Source organism: Schistocerca americana, chromosome X, assembly GCF_021461395.2.
Source record: "Schistocerca americana isolate TAMUIC-IGC-003095 chromosome X, iqSchAmer2.1, whole genome shotgun sequence".
Classification (NCBI taxonomy): domain Eukaryota; kingdom Metazoa; phylum Arthropoda; class Insecta; order Orthoptera; family Acrididae; genus Schistocerca; species Schistocerca americana.
The window spans coordinates 155,345,058-155,367,258 of record NC_060130.1 but is presented as its reverse complement, the minus strand read 5'-3'; positions in this window follow the sequence as shown (position 1 = coordinate 155,367,258).

Here is a 22,201-nt window from a genome sequence, read left to right as displayed (position 1 = left end):
TGCTTATCTGGAACGTGGACGTTTAATTATTTGGTATCAGACGCTTGACAATGGCTTTTTCGTAAATGCAATGTTATTCGTAGTTGACCGTGAAATAAGACTCAAATAATCGGACTTCGTATTTAAATCGTTTCCAAAGACTGCTGCGGTAGGTGCGGACTCAAATCTAAATTCTCAATATTAGAGTAATTTTGCCAGCCATGTCAATACGTCGTACAGAGGTGACTGTCTACTAAACATAAAAAGTTTACACAGTTAGTTAAATCAGATATATTCAACCAATAAGCCTACAGTTAAATAATTCTACTTACTTTCATAAATATAAATTCTTTACAGAATCGAGTGCCTAGTAAGATTGCAACTCGCAGTGTTCTTATATAACATCAAATATGGCGGTGTGCCAGTCAATGAAATATACGTGCTTCCCGCACCACTTATCCAAGACCTCTCCCTTCTTAATGAAACATAAGAGTTTCGTAATTGTGTTTTTTGTTTTATCAGCGACATAGCGCTGCAGTTCTGTGCCATAGGCTTTATTTATTTGTCAGGGATTAATTATTTAATTAAGATTTCGCGTTTCCGAGGAAACTCACGCACGGCATGCAAATGTGCCTTTATATGTTGTGGGTGGTGGTTCGAGTCCCGGTGCAAATAACGGTCCGTGTGCGTGGGTTTGCGGTATACTGAGTGGCCCAAACTACCATTTTCGTTTCTAAAAACAAGCACATCGAGGAAATGTAACTTGCCGTCTACCTCCTCCTCCATTGTAAACTGAATTCTCGAGTTTATACTGTTCAGAAGGTCGTGGAACCGGCTTAGTTCCTCCCTACCATGTCTCCACAGCACAAACGTGTCATCCACGTATCGGAACCATACACTTGGTTTTTTGCTGGCAGTACCTAAGGCCTGTTCTTCGAATTTCTCCATGAAGAAGTTTGCAATTACGGGACTTAGGGGGCTTCCCATAGCCACGCCATCCATTTGCTCATAAAACTGTTCATTCCACTTGAAGTATGTGGTAGTCAAACAACACTTAAGCAGTTCTAAAATATCGGCAGGAGTAATTCGATCCAGCTGTTCCAATACATCATTAAGTGGAAACATGGTAAACAGCGATACCACATCGAAGCTGACATATATGTCGTCCGGCTGGACCACTATGCCATTCAATCTGCTGATGAAATGTGTCGAATTCTTTATATAAGAGTCCGGACGGCCCACATGTGGTTTTAGCAGCGTAGTCAAATACTTGGCTAACGAGTAGGTGGGCGAACCAATCGCACTTAGTATCTGTCTTAACGGCACATTTTCTTTATGAATTTTGGGCAATCCATAAAGCCTCGGTGGTAGCGCAACCGAATTGCCGAGACCTTTCTGTACACTCTCTTCAATGGAGCACTTTTTTATTAACCGCGACACAGTTCTGAGAACGCTGTTAGTGGGGTCCTTATTCAGCTTCCTATATGCTTGCGGATCCAGAAGATCAGTAATTTTACTCCGACAGTCGGCCACATCCATAACCACCGTTGCGCTTCCTTTGTCAGCTGGGAGAACCAAAATACTATCGTCATTCAGGAGTTTTAAAGCTCTTCTCTCACCCACAGTTATATTACTTTTCGGCGGTTTTGCATTGGCTAATATTCTTACTGTTTCTATACGGATTTCTTCAGCTGTTACAGAATCCACACTGCGAATTCCTGCTTCTACACTGGCTATAATTTCTTCCGTGGGCACCAAACGCGGACTAATAGCAAAATTTCCTCCCTTGGCAAGCACAGATGTCTCATCGTCAGATAACGAACGTTTGGACAAATTGATAACGGTCCGGGAAACGTCTAAACGCCGAACAGTCTGATTAGGTAGCCAATTATCAAACTATTACTTCTGTCTACTAGACATTGTCAACATACGCTTCCCCATGGTATCACGCAGTAGTCTACCAATTTTATCCCAGTCACCGCTGCTCAGATTATTACTGATCGTAATATGAAGAGACATGCGGAGCATGCATTCCAGCCAGGGAGCCACAATATTCGTTTCGAGGGGACGCAAGTACTAGCAGCCACAAGCGGATATTACGAAACGCTCTACATGGACGCAATCGAAATCGCTAAACACCCTACTAATTTCAACCGCAGGGAGGAGGGTGTGAAATAAAAAGGCATATGGATGCCAGTGTTAAAGAAGATGTGTACCACCCGCCCATTACTGGGTGATGGCAACGGCGATTGACGGCGACGGACAGCGGCCAATTGCACTGACGTTTTCAAAACACGTGACGTCACGCCCCGGCGTGGGAGCGCGTGGACACGGAATTTAGCGGCAGTCAGTAGCGAGCGAGTTGGTGTGTTGGACCTTCCATTGAGCTACGGACCCCCTTGAAGGTGTCTCCCGCAGTCGCAGACGAAACGTTGGGAATCGACACGGGATTCGTCAACCGACCACGGCATAACAGCACGGATAATTATAATGGACATGATACCGGAAGCAGTTAATTCCACAAATTATCTGGGAGTACGCATTAGGAGTGATTTAAAATGGAATGATCATATAAAGTTGATCGTCTCTGAAGCAGATGCCAGACTGAGATTCATTGGAAGAATCCTAAGGAAATGCAATCCGAAAACAAAAGAAGTAGGTTACAGTACGCTTGTTCGCCCACTGCTTGAATACTGCTCAGCAGTGTGGGATTCGTACCAGATAGGGTTGATGGAAGAGATAGAGAGGATCCAACGGAGAGCAGCGCGCTTCGTTACAGGATCATTTAGTAATCGCGAAAGCGTTACAGAGATGATAGATACACTCCAGTGGAAGACTCTGCAGGAGAGACGCTCAGTAGCTCGGTACGGGCTTTTGTTAAAGTTTCGAGAACATACCTTCACCGAAGAGTCAAGCAGTATATTGCTGCCTCCTACGTATATCTCGCGAAGAGACCATGAGTATAAAATCAGAGAGATTAGAGCCAACACAGTAGCATACCGACGATCCTTCTTTCCACGAACAATAGGAGACTGGAAGGGAGAACCGATAGAGGTACTCAGGGTACACTCCGCCACACACCGTCAGGTGACTTGCGGAGTATGGATGTAGATGTAGATATATTTGAATGCTTTGAGTGGAAAAGAATATAGATGTTTTCCTGCTGTTGCACATGTAATTGCTGTTATACTGCTGACGTCATGGAATCCTATTTGGAGAAGTGTTAGGGTTTTGAAAGAAAGTATTGAGATTTATCGCAGTTCTGTGAAAAATTATTTTCCTACTTTTCCATCAACACCATACTCCGCAAGTTACCTAATGGTGTGTGGCGGAGGGTACTATCGATACCACTATCTGATCCCTCCAACCTTGTTCCACACGCCAATAGAGCGTGGGAGAAATGATCGTCGGTAAACCTCTGTATTGGCTCTAATTTCTCAAATTTTCTCCTCGTGGTCAATATGCGAGATCGATTTGGGGGAAGTAATATGTTGTCCGACTCCTTAAAAGAGCTGTCCCGAAATTTCAATAGTAAATCTCTCCGTGATGCACAAGGCCGCTCTTGTAACGTTTGCCAGTGGAGTTTGCTTAGCATCTTTGTATCGCTCTCTCACCAGCTAAACGATCCCGTGACGAAACGCACCGCACTTCATTGGATCTTCTCTGTCTCCTCTATCAATCCTACCTGATAGGGGTCCCAAATAGATGAACTGTAATCAGAAAGCGGGCGAACAAGTGCCCTATAAAACCACTTGTTTCGTGTGTAACATCATAGAGTAAGGGTGGACCTGCGACAGCAATCGCACAACTTGCGGACGTGTCGCTAGACGCCGCCGCGTGCGCTAAAAGTGCATTGCGATCGCAGGCGCGCGTGTTGCGTACGGACCGCGACGTGCCGCCACGAGCGCAACCGTATATAAATGCCGACGGAGTTCTGGCAGCTCTATCATCATAGGCCGCACCACCCGCTCCTTCCGCCTCCATGATTTCTACCTCACCATTTATGGCCGTCCTATCCACCTCACTCCTACCCTCAAATACCTTGGCCTCACACTCGACCACCACCTCACCTGGACTCCCCATCGCCTTACCATCCTAAACAAAGCTCACAACCGCCTCCGCCTCCTGAAACTCCTGGCCGGCCGGACGTGGGGTCTGCATCCCTTCCACCATCCTTGACACCTACAAATCCTTGATCCGCCCCATCGTCCGTTATGCCAGCGTAGCTTGGATTTCCGCCCCTCCCCGGTTCTATAAAGCCCTCCAAATCCTCGAACTCCATGCGCTCCGCCTCGCCTTCCGCATCCGCCTTCTGTCCCCCACGCGCATCCTCTACGACCTCATCCCCTTCCCCCACCTTCTCCTTTTCCTCGAACACATCCGCACACTATATATTGTCCGCCGCCTTGATCCCCCTCACCCCCTGTTGTCTCCATTCCTCTCCACCCCCAACCAGTTGCCGCGCCTTGCCTTTACCCTTGTGTCCCACCCTCTCCCCATCTCCACACCCTTCATCTCCTTTCCCAACGCAACTTCCACCGTCTACCCCTCCCGGATGAAGAGCTTCGCCCTGCGATCTACCCTTCCTACCAACTCTAACCCCATCTTCCTGCCTCCTCCTCAGGGCTCCCTCTCCTTCCCCTCCCTCCTCCTGAGCGACTTCCCCCTCCTACTCCCCCTCCATCTCTTGTGCCTCCTCTCAGTGTCTCTGCACTCCCTCCTGCCCTTTCTTCCCTCTTCATCTCCCGCCCCACGTGTCTCCTGCCTCTTCGTGTACCCACTGATGCCCCTCTCTTTATCCCGCCGCTTCCCCTGCTGCCCCTTGCTCTCCCCTCCTTTTCCATCCTCTCTGCCCTTTCCCTTGGCAGGTCCCCCTGGCAGTTTTATTCTTCGTCATGTGTGCTCCAAGTGGGTTTTAAGTGTGTTGTTCCAGAGTGTTTTTACTACTGTGGCCGACTTTTAACGTGTGCATGTCCATTCAGATTTGAAGAATTGCCATCTGTGTATTTTAACTTTCTGGTGACTTTTTTATTTTAGCTGTTCTCCATGAACGTCTCCATGTTAGTCTATAATTTTTACCTCCATTATTTTCTCCCGTTATTCTATTTTAAGTTCCCCTTTATCGCCTTATGTATGTAACATTTCATTCTTATTTTACATTTGTCATGCCACTCGGCTGAAGAGCGGAGGATTGTGCCACTGACAGCCTTCCCCTGCCCATATGGGGCAGCGGAATGAAATCACAATAACGAAAAAAAAAAAAAAACAGCCAGTTCTCATTTTGTTGGCATCTCATTTTTGCTTATTCTCTTATTTGCTTGTCTCTTATTCGTTTATGGCTCGTGTTACTGTGCTCCCCCCCCAGGGGGTCCACAACTCTTTTGTGGATACGTGTGTAGCGAGCACGGGACCCCGAGCTAATTTGGCCCTCCTTCCTTTCCGGGCTGCATACCCTCCCTTTCCGCATCCTTCCCCGTCCCCCATTTTCCCCCCACCCCCCTCACCTCTGGCTCTTTCCTTCCCTTTCTCCCCCTCTGGGAGTATGGTTTGTGCCTACGTCCGGAGACGGACGCTCGAAACTGTTACAAATTCCTTGCTTTCTACACTTGCAAGTCTTCGTCCTTCTTCTGCCCTTCTCTTTTCCTTCCCTCTTCTCTTTGCCCTTTTCTCCGCTGTGGCGTTTGAGACCCCTCTTCATTCCTTTCCCTTTCTCTTTTTTCCTCCCTGCGCGTGTCTGAAGGCCAACCCATGCACTTCCATGCGTAGCCGGTGACGGGGTAACGCATAATTCCCCGCCCCGGGTAGACAGGTAGGACACGTACGTACCCCCTGGTAACGGCCAGGCCCAGGGAGGGGTGATTACCCCAGCTGATACCTTCCGAAAGTGCCGATTTGTCCCTCCGTCCGTTTGGGAGGTGTGACCTGAGGTGTGAACAATCACCTAAGGCGGGAGTGCCATCAGAGAGGGCCCCCACAGGGGAGGGGCGCGCCATCGGAGACGCCGGTAATCATGGGGGATTCTTCCGCAATGGTTTCCTCACGTTCCACTATGACTGCTCACAAGCGTAAGTTCACTGAGTCTCAGCCACAGACAGTTCTTCCATCGTTGCCACAGTTCCTTGTTGTTTCTCGGTCTGACGAAGATCACGACTTTTCCACGGTCAACCCTTTCATTATTCAGATAGGTGTCGACGCAACTGCAGGTCCTGTAAAGTCTTGTTCCAGATTACAGAATGGCACCCTGTTGTTAGAAACAGTCAGTGCCCTCCAGGCACAAAAATTGCCTTTTACCACACTACTACACACCTTCCCTGTCTGGGTGGAACCGCACCGTACTTTAAATTCCTCACGTGGAGTCGTTTATACACGCTCCCTCGATGGATTGTCTGACGAAGAAATTCAGCACTACCTGTCTGACCAGGGTGTAACGGCTGTTCGTAGAGTTATGAACTGTCTTCTTGACATTTGACAAAGTTCAACTCCCATCGAAAATCAAAGCAGGCTATGAGATAATTTCCGTTCGCCCTTACGTCCCAAACCCTACGCGTTGCTATCGGTGTCAGCGGTTCAATCACACCAGCCAGTCCTGTTCCAATCTGGCCAAATGTGTTACGTGTGGCAAGTGTTGTGGCGTAGCAAGACAGCCACGCCACGGAAGTAGCCGAAAGGCACGCGTTTAGCTCACGCAGGCAAGAGATAGGTCTGTAACAGGATACGTAATGAATGCTATAAAGAAAAGTACGAAACTTCTGGAATACTTAACTTTAATCCATCCTCGGTACATCGCTATTGTCGATATAAGTGAGACTCTTTAGATACAAGCTATGTAAGGCTAATGGCGCCTTGCTAGGTCGTAGCCATGGACTTAGCTGAAGGCTATTCTAACTATCTGTTCGGCAAAGGAGCGAGGCTTCGTCAGTGTAGTCGCTAACAAAGTCGTCCGCACAACTGGGGCGAGTGCTAGTACATCTTTCTAGACCTGCCGTGTGGTGGCGCTCGGTCTGCAATTACTGACAGTGGCGACACGAGGGTCCGACATGTACTAATGGACCGCGGCCGATTTAAAGCTACCACCTAGCAAGTGTGGTGTCTGGCGGTGACACCACAGCAAGGATGCCCAAGAGGGTGCTTGTCCACCTCCATCCCCTCGCTGCATCATCTGTATGGGTGACCACGCTGCTTCCTCTCGAGATTGCCCCGTTTTTAAGGACGAAAAGCTCATCCAGGAAATCAGAGTGAAGGAAAAGGTGTCGACCTTTGCTGCTCGAAAATTATTCGCCAGTCGACAGTCCACCGTGCCTCAGACAGGAAAATGCAGCACTGTCCTTGCTTCTCCTCGGCAAACAAACGAGGCGGCCACGCAGACTTGCGACCTCACCTTTAGTGCCACGGTCGTCAGATCGGCCAGCGCAAAGATCGCCCGTTCAACCTCACCACTTTCGCCTGCCCACTCTATGGCTCACCCTTCATCGGGTTCTGCTACATCTCGAGCCCAAAAGTCAGACACCAAGGCTTCGAAAAGAGAACATACTCGTGAAGATTCTTTACGTACCCCAACTTCACAACCATCGGTTCCTCCTTCACCTAAACATCATACTTCCAAGAAGGCTACAAGGAAATCCAGTTCATCTCCTTCTCCGCCAAGGCGTGTTCCATCTACAGCACCACCTGGCGGAAATCGCCCTCGGCCGTCTTTTGTGTCGCCGAGGCGCACTGCCGGCGGCCGATCAACCGGCCGATCGCTGGTGGCAGGAGCTGCTCCTGAACAACCGATGGATCAGGATCTTCTGCCTTCGGCTTAATGCCATTCGATGCTGTCGGTCGCAAGCTCTGAGGAGTCGTTGAGTTGACAGCGACCTTGTTCACATTACTCCATTTTCTGTTCACCCTATGTCCATTATCCACTGGAATATCCGCAGCATTCGAGCCAATCGGGATGAATTGTCGGTCCTCATACGATCCTACTCGCCAGTCTTCTTCTGTCTTCAGGAAACAAAGCTGCGTCCCCATGACCGCTTTGTTCTACCTAATTTTCAGTCTGTCCGATATGATCTCCCCTCTGTTGAAGGCACTCCAGCCCTTGGAGGACTCATGATTCTTCTCCATGATACTCTCCATTATCACCCAATCCACTTAAACACTTCCTTCCAAGCTGTCGCCGTCCGTCTTCCCTTTCTGGATACGCGTTCTCTCTTAGTACTGTATACATTCCATCATCCACATCAATGCCACGAGCTGATCTCCTTCATCTTCTTGGTCAGCTTCCACCCCCCTATTTGCTGGTTGGGGACTTCAATGCCCACCACCCGCTTTGGGGATCTCCACATCACTGTCCACGTGGCTCACTATTCCTAGACGTCTTCCACCAAGCGGATCTAGATTGCCTCAACACTGGGGTCTATACATTTTTGTCTTCCTCCACGACAAATTTATCTCATTTGGACCTTGCGGTCGGTACTGTTCCGCAAGCTCGGCGCTTCGAATGGTTCGCCCTTGATGATACACACTCGAGTGACCACTTTCCATGTGTCCTTAGACTGCAGCCTCAGCTGCCATATATGCGCCCGCGACGCTGGAAGTTTGCCCAAGCCGATTGGACACTTTTTCGTCTCTAGCGACATTCGATGACCGTCACTTTCCCAGTGTCGACAGTGAGGTCAAACACATTACCGACGTTATTCTTACAGCTGCGGAACGTTCAATACCACGCACCTCCGAATTGCCCCGGCGCCCCCCAGTTCCTTGGTGGAACGAGGCATGCCGTGACGCAATACGTGAGCGGCGACGTGCTCTACGCGTTTTCCGCCACCGTCCTACTTTGGCCAACTGTATCCGCTATAAGCACCTACGTGCGCGATGCCGTCGTGTCATCCGCGATAGCAAGAAGGCAAGCTGGAAATTCTTTATTAGCTCATTTAACACCTTCACTCCCTCCTAGGAAGTTTGGAGTCGGCTTCGACAGTTCTCAGGCGCGCCTGGTTTCTCACCGGTCTCTGGGCTCACCGTCGCGCATGATACACTAGTGGACCCCGTCGCAATTTCTAACTCATTGGGTCAGCACTTTGCTGCGATTTCGAGCTCTTCAAATTACCCGCCAGAATTCTCCCGATGAAACTTGCAGCGGAAGTGCAACATCTTGCTTTCTCCTCTCAAAATCGCGAAAGCTACAATACTGTTTTCTCCATACGGGAACTCCAACATGCACTCTCTTCTTCTCGCTCCTCCGCCCCAGGACCGGATGGTATCCACGTCCAAATGTTGCTGCATTTATCAACCCATAGTCTGCGTTGCCTCCTTCGCCTTTAGAATCAAATTTGGGCCGACAGTACTTTTCCCAGACGATGGCGGGAAGATATCGTCGTTCCTGTTCCGAAACCTGGAAAGGACAACAATCTCCCCTCTAGCTATCGCCCCATTTCTCTCACGAGTAGTGTATGTAAGGTTTTGGAGCGTATGGTGAACTACTGTTTAGCTTGGTGGCTGGAATCCCGCAGTCCTTTAACACCTGCCCAATGCGGATTCCGAAAGCATCGTTCTGCAGTTGACCATCTTGTTGCTCTCTCCACTTATATCATGAACAATTTTCTCCGGAAACGCCAAACAGTAGCAACAATTTTTGATCTGGAGAGAGCATACGATACCTGTTGGAGGACAGGCATCCTCCGCACACTGTTCTCTTGGGGCTTTCGAGGTCGGCTGCCCCTTTTTCTTCGCGAATTTGTGGCAGAGCGCACATTTAGGGTGCGGGTGAACACTACTCTCTCCCGTACTTTCTCCCAAGAAAACGGGCTACCCCAGGGCTCCGTGCTGAGTGTTGTACTGTTTGCCATTGCCATAAATCCAATTATGGATTGTCTCCTTCCTTATGTCTCGGGCTCCCTCTTTGTGGACGATTTTGCGATCAACTACAGCACTCAACGGACCAGCCTTCTTGAACGACGTCTTCAAGGATGTCTCGATCGTCTCCGCTCTTGGAGCATCGAAACCGGCTTCCGTTTTTCTCCCAGTACGACCGTTTGTGTTAAGTTTTGGCGTCGTACGGAGTTTCTTCCGCCTTCCTTATGTATAGGCCCTGTCAACCTTCCGTTCGCGGACGTCGCTAAATTCTTGGGTCTTATGTTTGACAGAAAACTGTGCTGGTCCTCCCATGTTTCCTATCTTTCGGCTCGCTCAACACCCTCCGTGTCCTGAATGGTACCTCCTGGGGAGTGGACCGAGTGGTCCTTCTCCGCCTCTGTCGCGCCTTAGTGCGCTCGAAATTGGGCTATGGAAGCATAGTCTACTCCTCTGCTCGGCCGTCTATTCTTCGGCGTCTCGACTCTATCCACCACCGTGGATTACGCTTAGTGTCTGGAGCTTTTTACACCAGCCCTGTAGAAAGCCTTCATGCTGAGACTGCTGAACCTCCGCTGTGCAAACGGCGAGCAGTCCTTCTGAGTCGTTATGCTAGCCATCTGTCTTCCGTGGCTGCTAATCCAGCCCATGACATTTTTTTCGACGCCTCCTTTGAGGTAGGGTATGCAGGCCGCCCCTCCTCCCTACTACCACCGGGAATCCGCTTCCGTCAACTGCTCCATTCTCTTTCCTTCCGCTTTCCTAAAACCTTCTTGACAACTTGGGGTACGGCACCACCTTGGCTTCGTCGCCGCATCTGCCTGCTCCGTGACCTTTGTCGATTTCCCAAGGAAGGTACCCCTTCACTTGTTTACCGTCGGGCATTTGCTGCTCTATGTGCACAAATGACAGAAGCCATATTTATTTACACCGACGGCTCGAAAACATCGTTAGGTGTAGAGAGTGCCTATATTGTTGGCGACACCCCAAATCACTTACGGCTTCCCGACCAGTGTTCGGTTTATACTGCGGAGCTTTACGCTGTTCTCCAGGCTGTCCACTACATCCGCCGCCATCAGCGGATACAGTACGTTATCTGCTCAGATTGTCTCAGCTCTCTCCTCAGTCTCCAAGCTCTTTACCCTTTGCACCCTCTGGTCCACCGGATTCAGGACTGTCTGCGCTTGCTCCACCTGGGGGGCGTCTCAGTGGCGTTCCTCTGGCTCCCAGGAGACGTTGGTATCTGTGGAAATGAGGCGGCCGATATTGCAGCCAAGGCTGCAGTCTCTCTTCTCCGGCCAGCTATTCAGTCGATTCCCTTCGCCGATCTACGGAGCGTTTTATGTCGTCGTCTTCTTCATTTATGGCACGCACATTGGTCGACACTTCCCTATAATAAATTTCGGGACGTGAAAGCTCTTCCATGTGCTTGGACCTCTTCCTCCCGAACGCGTCGTCGGGAGGAGGTAATCTTAACTTGACTCCTGATAGGGCACTGTCTTTTTAGCCATGGACATCTTTTAAGCGGCGATCCTCCCCCACTCTGTCCCCACTGCTCTCAGCTGTGGACGGCGAGACACCTTTTAATTGAGTGCCCCTATTTTAATCCGTTACGCTCCCGTCTACAGCTATCACCTGATATATCGTCGATTTTAGCAGATGACACGCGCTTAGCCGATCGCGTTCTCGAGTTTATTAGTGCCAGTGAAATGACGTCATTCATTTGAAGCTTTTTTGGGAACAACCACCCCTTTCTGTAGTGGATTTTTAAGCCTTCCTTCTGCTTTTCGTTTCTCCAATTTTATGACTTTCGTTCCCATTGCCGCTGGTTTCCATTTTCGGTTTTTTACTGTTTCCTAAGTCACGGACCGGGCGCTAATGACCATAGCAGTTTTGCGCCCTAAAAACCAAAACAAAAAAAAATTACTGTGCTCTCTTTCAGCCATTCTGATTGATTTGATTTACTCCCAATTGAGAAGTGCTCATTTTGGCATTTCACTTTTGCATATTTCTCATTTTGTTAATAATATGCTCCGTAGCTTTTTACAGTTAAATTGATTAACATAGTCTCATGTACTGTTTGTTCCTTTCAGCCTGTTCATATTTTGATGTTCTTTAAATACTGTAATAATTATCGGAATCATTTCTTCCCTTAAACTCGTGTAAAGTATTCTCGATGTAGGATTTGTTCTGTGACACAGGTGTAAGGTTTTGAGTATAAATTATTTACGAAACTGTGCTTAAAAGGAATTTTTTTTTCAGTTTGCACTAAATCAGACGACAATTTTGTGTTATAAGGGAGAAATTTGAGGGGCGAACCCATGGAAATGGTCTTAAGTGATCCCCTTTAAAAATAAAAATTGAAGGACGTGACACTGTAGGCACCAAAAATTTATACATATATATATATATATATATATATATATATATATATATATATATATATATAAAATTATGTCACACTGGAGGCACCGGAGGGATTTCGCTTAAGCCTATTCCTAAAGTAAGTTCACAATTTATTCATCAAAATAGGAGTTACATGTACATCTCTATTTTTCTGGCAAAAACTGGCATTCTGCTAATCTATGTCTGTTTTCTTTTTCATGTAAACGAGTGTATGAGCAATTGCAATTATAAATGGATTCTTCAAAATCGACGGTTCAGCTGGTTAATCGAGGTATTTGGTGAGCAAGATATTTTTTTTGTCTTAGTGGTTTATCTACCTGTAGAACACCCAAGTGTAATGAATAGTTAGCAACTGATACTTAGTAAGCAATTTTCCTTTCCTACGGTACGTAGCATAGCGGGTAGTGCTGTAGATAAGTGGAACCACGGCGAAGTGCAATCAAAACAGGCCGCCGCGTAAGCGTGAGGTACATGTGTCTCTGAATATTTATCCGTATTTCGTGTGAGGACTATCCTAAGATTTGAAATTGACGTGCGTAATCATGGATTTAAGATAAGTAGGTGAAGTACAATTGTAGACTAGTAAGACTGAGGAATTAGAAGTTGCTGAAAGTGTTTCCAGTACACAAAAGCAATTACGAATCATGACGAATACCATCTCCGCTATATTTTTTCAAGTATGTGAGATGAATAAAAAACAGGAAGCCTTGTCGATACGAGTAGATGACATACATACACGAGTAGATGACATACATAAGTCAGGAATCAGTGTCGGTACAAGTAGGCGAAATGTCTCGTAAGATAGGGCAAATTTCTCAAAATCAAACACAAATGGCTCAAGAAATAATAAATCTCAGACGATAACACGACGACGCTGTCAGAGACTTAAATTCTGATGTAAAACAGTTAAAAGGAAATCAAGGTGCTCTCGAGGTCATAGTAAATCAATTGTCTACGACACTCGACGAATTGCCATTAAAGCATACGGAAATATCTGTAGAAATAGATTCTCGGGTAAAGGAAGCCGTAAATTCCATTTCAAAAGAACAAGAAAGACAATCCATAGATCCAGCTGCTCAGATTTCTGAAGTAAAAATGCAAATTACTCAGGAATTATCTCATTGGCGAAGGGGATTAAATGAGCAATTAAACAAATTTAGTAATGAGCTGACCGATATTAAAGAGGTAGTCAAGAGTGATGTTTCCACGCCGACACGTGGAGAGAACGTAGTAGATGCTAGTACACAAAAGCGGGGGCAAGCCACCGAAGTAAATTCTGAGGGATCAGGAATCGTATTCATTACCGGGGGCTACGACACGTTATGTAAATGTCATTATGGAGGAAAACATTATGAAACACAGAGGGGTCCGTCATTCTCACCTGACATGAGTGGGGTGCATCCAATAGTATTTATTCACTCTTTTCGTGGAGTATTACCCACAAAATGGACGGAATTACAAAAGATGCGTTACGTAAGTGGATTCATATTAAATGATTCGGCCTTGTGGGCAACTGAAGTCATTGAAAAATGTTCCGCATATGACGAGTTTGAAAAAAGGTTTCTCGCGAAATATTGGTCTTTAGGGGTACAGCAACAACTTCGTGAGGCTGTATTGAACCCCGAACAGTTTAGTTATAGCAAAGGAAATCTCAGAAAGTATTTCGAGAAGTATCTGAATAAAACGAAATACTGGGACGAACCAATTTCGCATAAAGATTTGTTGTGTATTCTTAAGAGTAAGATGCCTATTGATATACGCGAAAAATTAATTCACACCCCAGACGCTAACACTGATGAGCTTATGCCCATCCTACATGCAATTCATTTGATGCAGGACGATGTGCGGGCAAGATCTCTAAATCATTCAGTCGTAGAGAAATGGAAATATTCAGCGTTGCGAGCCGGCTGGCAGAGAAGTCAGTTCGGGGTGCCAAAGTCAAGACAATAACAACGCGTACGGCTACTGTAGAACAGGCCGGTGGGAACGAGGTACTGTGGATAGGAGGCAGGAACGTAGGTTCACTCCAGCATACTACAATAATAACGAAACGACACAAAACAGAAATCAAGGGAGGTAGAGTACCCAGACACAAAACCCGATAAATCAAAACTGGCGACAGCATCCGCCACCAATAGTAATCGATGAAGTAAATGATACCGAAATGCGGCCGATTTCTCAGCCAGCGGAAAACAAATTACCGCCGCATTAAGTCCCAAAGCGCAGGTGGGTGGGCGAGATAGGGACGATTCTGATTTAAGATTGAAAATGTTAAGGTACAATGATGGCACTGACATGAGAAATGAATTGTATAACGAGGACACTAAACACAGCACCAATCATCCAGCAGTTATAAAACCTGCCATTAAAATATTAATCGAAGGTATTTCAGTGAACGCAATATTTGATACTGGGTCTGATATTAATGTGATTTCTATGGACTTATTTAGACAGATCACTAAAACAAAACGGGTGCCAATGTTGCCGGTTAGCAATTGTAGGGTTTTGGGAGCGATTGGAGGGAGAAGTAGAAGCGTGATTATACAAGCCAAATTAGAGATAGGATTTGGAAATGTAGCGACTGAAGGCACGTTCCTCATAACTGATGCGCTGATAGTGTACTGTATTTTAGGATTTTATTTTTTGCAAGAAAAGGTCGCAAAGATCGACTTTTCTAATGGGATATGTGACTTGAAGGTCAAACAGAAAATCGTCTCTCGAAAATTACTGAAAATAACTGACACCCATGGAAGGTTTTTCCCGGATATACAAATGAAGTTCATTGCAAAAAATAAAACTACAGGCTCAGGGAATCAGGTACAAGAAATAAAATCTGACCGACATGAACAAACGTTAAAAATAGTCTCTGAATTTGCTCAGATGTCCTCAGAGCAGCGTTCTGAATTGTTTAAGGTTCTCGTGAAACACGAACGAGTATTCGCAGAAAAACCTGGTGCGATTAGGGGATATGAATATAGCATGAATGTCATGCCACATAAAACCCTCTGTCATAGTTTGTACCAAGTACCATGGACAAAAAGAAACACAGTTAGTAATGAAATTCAAAAGATGCTTGCATGGAACATCATAGAACCATCTGACAGTCCCTATTCGCGCCCCTTACTTGCTGTAGACAAACCAAATGGACAAGTACGACTACTTCTCGACGTAAGAGAAATCAATAAAACTATAATACCGGTGAGAACAAGGCCCGAGAGTACAGACGAATTGATACGGAGATATAATGGCGCAAAATATTTTTCTACCCTCCATCTCCGAGATTCCTACCGGCAAATTCCTATTGCGGCACAATCTAGGAAATATACAGCCTTCATTCACGCAGGAAGAAGTTATCAATTCAAAGTTTTACCACTCTGTTTAAATATAAGCTCAGGTGTCTTTATTGCGGCACTTGCTGAAGCGTTGGGTCCCGAACTTGAGAGTAAGATATCACTGTTTGTAGACGACATTTTAATCGCCACAAATAGTTGAGAGGAACATTTGAAAATACTGGAGAATGTATTAAATAAGTTTTTGCATGCTAATATTACAGCTAATCTGTGTAAAGCAAAGTTTGCACTAGAGAAAATTAAAATTTTGAGCCATATGATTGATTCGTATGGTATCCTCCCAGATAGTGAGAAATTGAATGCCATAGCGAAATTTCCAGTGCCCAGAACAAAACGGCAATTCAAAGCTTTTCTGGGACTGACGTCATTCTATCGCCGATATGTTCCAAATCAAAAACTAAATGCGGAACCGTTGTTACATCTTCTCAAAAAGAATATGTACTGGAATTGGTCTCGGGAATGCCAGTCGGATTTTGAAAAATTCAGAGGCTTTATTAGATGCAAAATTACTCTATCATCCTGATATGAGTATTGAATTTTGTTTGTATGCAGACGCATCCAATGTGGGATTCGGATCATGTCTGTTCCAAGTTCAAAATATTGATGGACAACCCACCTTTTGCACAAATGCATCCGCGAGTAGGACTTTAGCCTCATGTGAACGATCTTACTGCACTACAGAATTGGAGCTACTTGCCATTCTGTGGTCGTTCCGAAAATTCCATTATTATTTAGCTGCTGCACATACCAAAGTCTATTGCGATCATAAGGCGCTAAGCTTTTTACATGGTTGCAAACTCCTACATGCACGACTTGCCAGGTGGTCTCTTGCTTTGCGAGAATACAGTTGCGAGATAGTGTACATCAGTGGTAAGGACAAAATTGTTGCTGACGCCCCATCTCGGATGCCCCAAGGACTAAACGAATATTCCCCATCCTCTGATATAACATTGGAATTTAACGTGTTTCTAATGAAAGATGAGGCAAATAGTCAGTATTTTGTTGACTTAGGTAAAAATATAGCAGCATTACAAGATGCCAACCCTCGGTGGAACTCGGTTAAACAGGAGCTATTGAGAGGTCGTAATCCAAAAATTAGCAACCATTATAGACTTGAAAAACAGGTGCTATTTTATAGGAAGAATCCTGCATCTGAAAAGTGGTGCATATGTATTCCGGTTGATTGTCTAGACCGATTAATATGGTATACCCATAACACCTGGGGGCACTTTGGGGTTATTAAGTGTGCTAATAAAATTGGGACATGTTGTTATTTCCCCAATCTTAGAAAGAGTCCAGAACTAGATTCGCACCGAGCGAGGTAGCGCAGTGGTTAGACACTGGACTCGCATTCGGGAGGACGACGGTTCAATCCCGCATCCGGCCATCCTGATTTAGGTTTTCCGTGATTTCCCTTAATCATCGCTCCAGGCAAATGCCGGGATGGTTCCTTTCAAAGGGCACGGCCGACTTCCTTCCACGTCCTTCCCTAATCCGATAAGACCGATGACCTCGCTGTCTGGTCTCCTTCCCCGAAACAACCAACCAGCCAACTAGATTCGCAATTGTGTAATTTTTCGAAAGGCGAAAGCCATAAATGTATATAGAAAAGGTGAACTACACCCAATTTTACCAGACTCTCCATTGCAGATTTTAGCGGTCGATGTTTGCGGGCCATCCCCAGTAGCCAGGGGTGGTGCAAAATTCTTAGTGGCATTTTTTGATGTTTTTACGAAGTACATCAGAATTTATGTTCTTAAGTCGGCCAAAAGCTCTTCCATACTTCGAAAATTAATTGCTGATTTTATACCGCACGTGGAAAAACAGCAAGCGATATTGTTAGACAATGCGACCACATTTACCTCATCCACGTGGAAAAGATGTTTGGTCGCTCTACAAATTAGGCAAATACTTGTGTCCAAATCGTCTGGAACCGAACCCCGTAGTAGTGTATTTCGTGAGTTTAATAGATTTGTAAGGACGTATTGCCATAACGACCATACTGCTTGGGTCAGTTATGTAAAACCCTTTCAGGAAATTGTAAATAATTCGGCGACAAACCACACTCCAGAAGAAATCGTGTTTAAAAAGCCCGAACAAAATGAATGGACAGAAATTTCGCCGAAATTTGCAAACCAAAGCATCTCTTTTGACGAAAAGATCAGGCAGGCGACCATTTTTATACATCACCAAGCACAATTGAGGAAGAAATATTTTGATAATAAACTAACTGGGAAAAGAACATTCTTCGTCGGTGATAAAGTCCTGATTAGAAGTCATGTGAAATCGTCAGTATTATCAAACAAGAATAAAAAGTGGCAGCTATTATATACTGGACCTTTTTTAATAGAGAATATACCCCATCCCGGCGTGTATCTATTAGTGTATCCCGGTACCCTTAAACAAAAGGGACTATATCCTCATCAAGACATTAAAAAGTATATAGAAAAAAAAACATAATGACTGTACAGATAACCATCTTGGACTGAACATCGTATGTTGCCACTAATAAATTTGCCTTTTCACTGTTTAACACGTTAACTGTCTAAAGATGTTTAATACAATCGTAATAAAAAAAAATTTTTTTAAGTACAACACCTAAAAATTGATGATATTATGTGATATGTGAAAGTACAGGAAGATATAACGAAATAATGTAGCATCGAGGTAGCACTTTTCTGTATAAAATTTAAGTGTGGCAAGTAGAATTTTGTAAAGATGCTTCTGTAAAAATGTTGATAAAACAAATATTTCTAATGCAAAGGAATGAGGATAATGTAGTCTAAGGAACAACATTAAATGTTTTTTTCTTTAAAATAAGTGCTAAATAATTATAAGACCAACTGTAAAATTGTTCCTAATGTAACAGGACAATTAGGTCACAAATAGTGGAAACATAGCATGAGACAAAATCTTACGAGAGTTATGGTTCTCTATATGCACATCAATACAAGATAAGTCCCCCAGGGTGTCGACAACTCTTTTGTGGATACGTACGTATCAAGCCCTCCTTCCTGTCCGGGCTGCATACCTTCCTTTTCCGCATCCTTCCACATCCATCATCTTCGCACCCCCCCTTCACCCCCGCCTCTTTCACTCCTTTTCTCCCCCTCTGGGAGTATGCTTTGTGCCTATGTCCGGAGATGGACGCTCGAAAATGTACAACAGTCTCTCTTCCTCACTTTCTCTGTTAGCAAGTCTTTGTCCTTGTCTTTTCCTTATCCCTTCTCTTTACTCTTTCCTCCGCTGTGGCGTTTGAGACCTCTCTTCTTTCCTTTCCCTTTCTCTGTTTTTACTTTCTCTTTTTTCCTCCCTGTGCGTGTCTGAAGGCCGACCCACGCATTCCCATGCGTAGCCGGTGACGGGGTAACGCGTAATTCCCCGCCCCAGGTAGACAGGTAGGACACGTACGTACCCCCTGGTAACGGCCAGACCCAAGGAGGGGTAGTTACCCGAGCTGATACCTTCTGAAAGTGCCGATTGTTCCCTCCGTCTGTTTCTCAGGAGGTGTGAGCTGAGGTGTGAACAATCACCTAAGGTGCAAGTGCCCTCCGAGAGGGCCCCCACAAGGAAGGAGAGCACCATTGGAGACGCCGGTAATCGTGGGGGATACTTCCGCATTGATTTCCTCATCATCTACTATGTCTGCTCACATGGTTAAGTTCAATGTGTCTCACCCACAGACAGTTTTTCCATCGTTGCCAGAGTTTCTTGTTGTTTCTCAGTCTGACGAAAGTCAAGACTTCTCCATGGTCAACCCTTTCATTATTCGGAAAGGTGTCGACGCAATTGCTGGTCCTGTTAAGTCTTGTTCGCGATTACGAAATGGCACCTTGTTGTTAGAAACAGTCAGTGCCCTCCAGGCACAAAAATTGGTGCGTACTTCACTTCTCCACACATTCCCTGTCTGGGTGGAACCGCACCGTACTTTAAATTTCTTGCGTGGAGTCGTTTATACACGCTCCCACGATGGATTGTCTGACGACGAAATTCAGCAGTACCTGTCTGACCAGGGCGTAAGGGCTGTTCATAGAGTTATGAAAAGGGTTGACACGAACGTCATTCCAACCCGCACTGTCTTCTTGACATTTGACAAAGTTCAACTCCCATCCAAAATCAAAGCAGGCTATGAGATAATTTCCGTTCGCCCTTAAATCCCAAACCCTACGCGTTTCTATCGGTGTCAGCGGTTCAATCATACCAGCCAGTCCTGTTCCAATCCGGCCAAATGCGTTACGAGTTGCAAGGATGCCCATGAGGGTGCTTGTCCACCTCCATCCCCTTGTTGCATCAACTGTATGGGTGACCACGCTGCTTCCTCTAGAGATTGCCCCATTTATAAAGACAAACGGCTCATTCATAGTGAAGGAAAAGGTGTCGACCTTTGCTGCTCGGAAGTTATTCGCCAGTCGAAAGCCCCCAGTGCCTCACACAGCTAAATAAAGCACTGTCCTTGCCTCTCCTTGGCCAACAAAGGAGGCTGCCACACAGACTTGTGATCTCACCTTTAGTGCCACGGTCGTCAGATCGGCCAGCGCAAAGATCTCTCCCCACTATCACCTACTCGCTCTATGGCCCACTCTTCATCGGGTTCTACTAAATCTCGAGCCCCAAAATCAGACACCAGGACTTCCAAAAAAGAGCCTACTCGTGAGATATTTTACGTACACCAACTTCCCAACAATCGGTTCCTCCTTCATCTCAACGTTCTGTTTCCAAAAAGGCTAATAAGAAACCTAGTTCATCTCCTTCTCCGCCACGGCGTGTCTCATCTACAGCTCCGCCTGGCGGTAACCGCCCTCGGCCGACTTCTGTGTCGCCGAGGCGCACTGCTGGTGGCCGATCAACCGGCCGATCGCTGGTGGCAGGAGCTGCTCCTGAACAACCCATGGATCAGGAACTCCTGCCTTCGGCTGAATGCCGTTCCACGCTGTCGGTCGCAAGCTCTGAGCAGTCGTTGAGTTGAGGGCAACCTTGGTCACATTCTTCCATTTTCTGTCCACCCTATGTCCATTATCCATAGGAATATCTGCGGCATTCGAGCCAATCGGGATGAATTGTCGATCCTCTTACGATTCTACTCGCCGGTCATCTTCTGTCTTCAGGAAACAAAGCTGCGTCCCCATGACCGCTTTGTTTTCCCCCATTTTCGGTCAGTCTGATTTGATCTTCCGTCCGGCACATGGAGGACTCATGATTCTTCTCCATGATCCTCTCCGTTATCACCCAATCCCATTAAACACTTCCTTCCAAGCTGTCACTGTCTGTCTTTCCCTTTCGGGATACACCTTCTCTCTTTGTACTGTCTACATTCCATTGTCCACACCAATGGCACGAGCTGATCTCCTTCATCTTCTTGGTCAGCTTCCACCCCCCCATTTGCTGGTTGGGGACTTCAATGCCCTCCATCCTCTTTGGGGATCACCACATCCTTGTCCGCGCGGCTCACTATTGGTAGACGTCTTCCACCAAGCGGATCTTGTTTGCCTCAACGCTGGGGGCCCTACGTTTTTGTCTGCCTCCACGACAAACTTCTCTCATTTGGACCTTTCGGTCGGTACTGTTTCGCTGGCTCGGCACTTCGAATGGTTCGCTCTTGCTGATACACACTCAAGTGACCTCTTTCCATGTGTCTTTCGATTACTGCCACAACTGCCATATATGCGCCCGAGACGCTGGAAGTTTGCCCAAGCCAATTGGACACTTTTTTCGTCTCTAGCGACATTCGATGACCGTCACTTTCCTAGCGTCGACGATGAGGTCACTCATATTACAGAAGTTATTCTTACAGCCCCGGAACGTTAAATACCTCTCACCTCCGAATTGCCCTGGCGCCCCCCCAGTTCCTTGGTGGAATGAGGCGTGCCGTGACGCAGTACGTGAGCGGCGACGTGCTCTTCGCGTTTTCAGATACCATCCTACTTTGGCCAACTGTATCCGCTATAAGCAGTTCCGTGCGCGAAGCCGTCGCGTCATCCGCGATAGCAAGAAGGCAATCTGGGACTTCTTTACTAGCTCATTTAACACTTTCACTCCCTCCTCGGAAGTTTTGAGTAGGATTCTGCGGTTATCTGGAGCGCCTAGTTTCTACCCGGTCTCAGGGCTCACTGTCGCGCATGATAAATTGGTGGACCCTGTCGCCATTTCTAACTCATTGGGTCAATACTTTGCTGAGATTTCGAGCTCTTCAAAGTACCCTCCAGCGTTTCCCGCAAAGAATCGTGCAGAGGAAGTGCAACCTATTGCCTTCCACTCTCAAAATCGCGAAAGCTACAATACTGTTTTCTCCATGTGGGAACTCCAACATGCACTCTCTTCTTCTCGCTCTTCCGCCCCAGGACCGGATGGTATCCACATACAAATGTTGCTGCATTTCATACCAAAGTCTGCGTTACCTCCTTCGCCTTTATACTCGAATTTGAATCGACAGTACTTTTCCCAGACGATGGCGGGAAGCTATCGTCGTTCCTGTTCCGAAACCTGGAAAGGACAAACATCTCCTCTCTAGCTATCGCCCCATTTCTCTCACGAGTAGTGTATGTAAGGTTTTGGAGCGTATGGTGAATTGCCGTTTAGCCTTGTGGCTGGAGTCCCGCAGTCTTTTAACACCTGCCCAATGCTGTTTCCGAAAG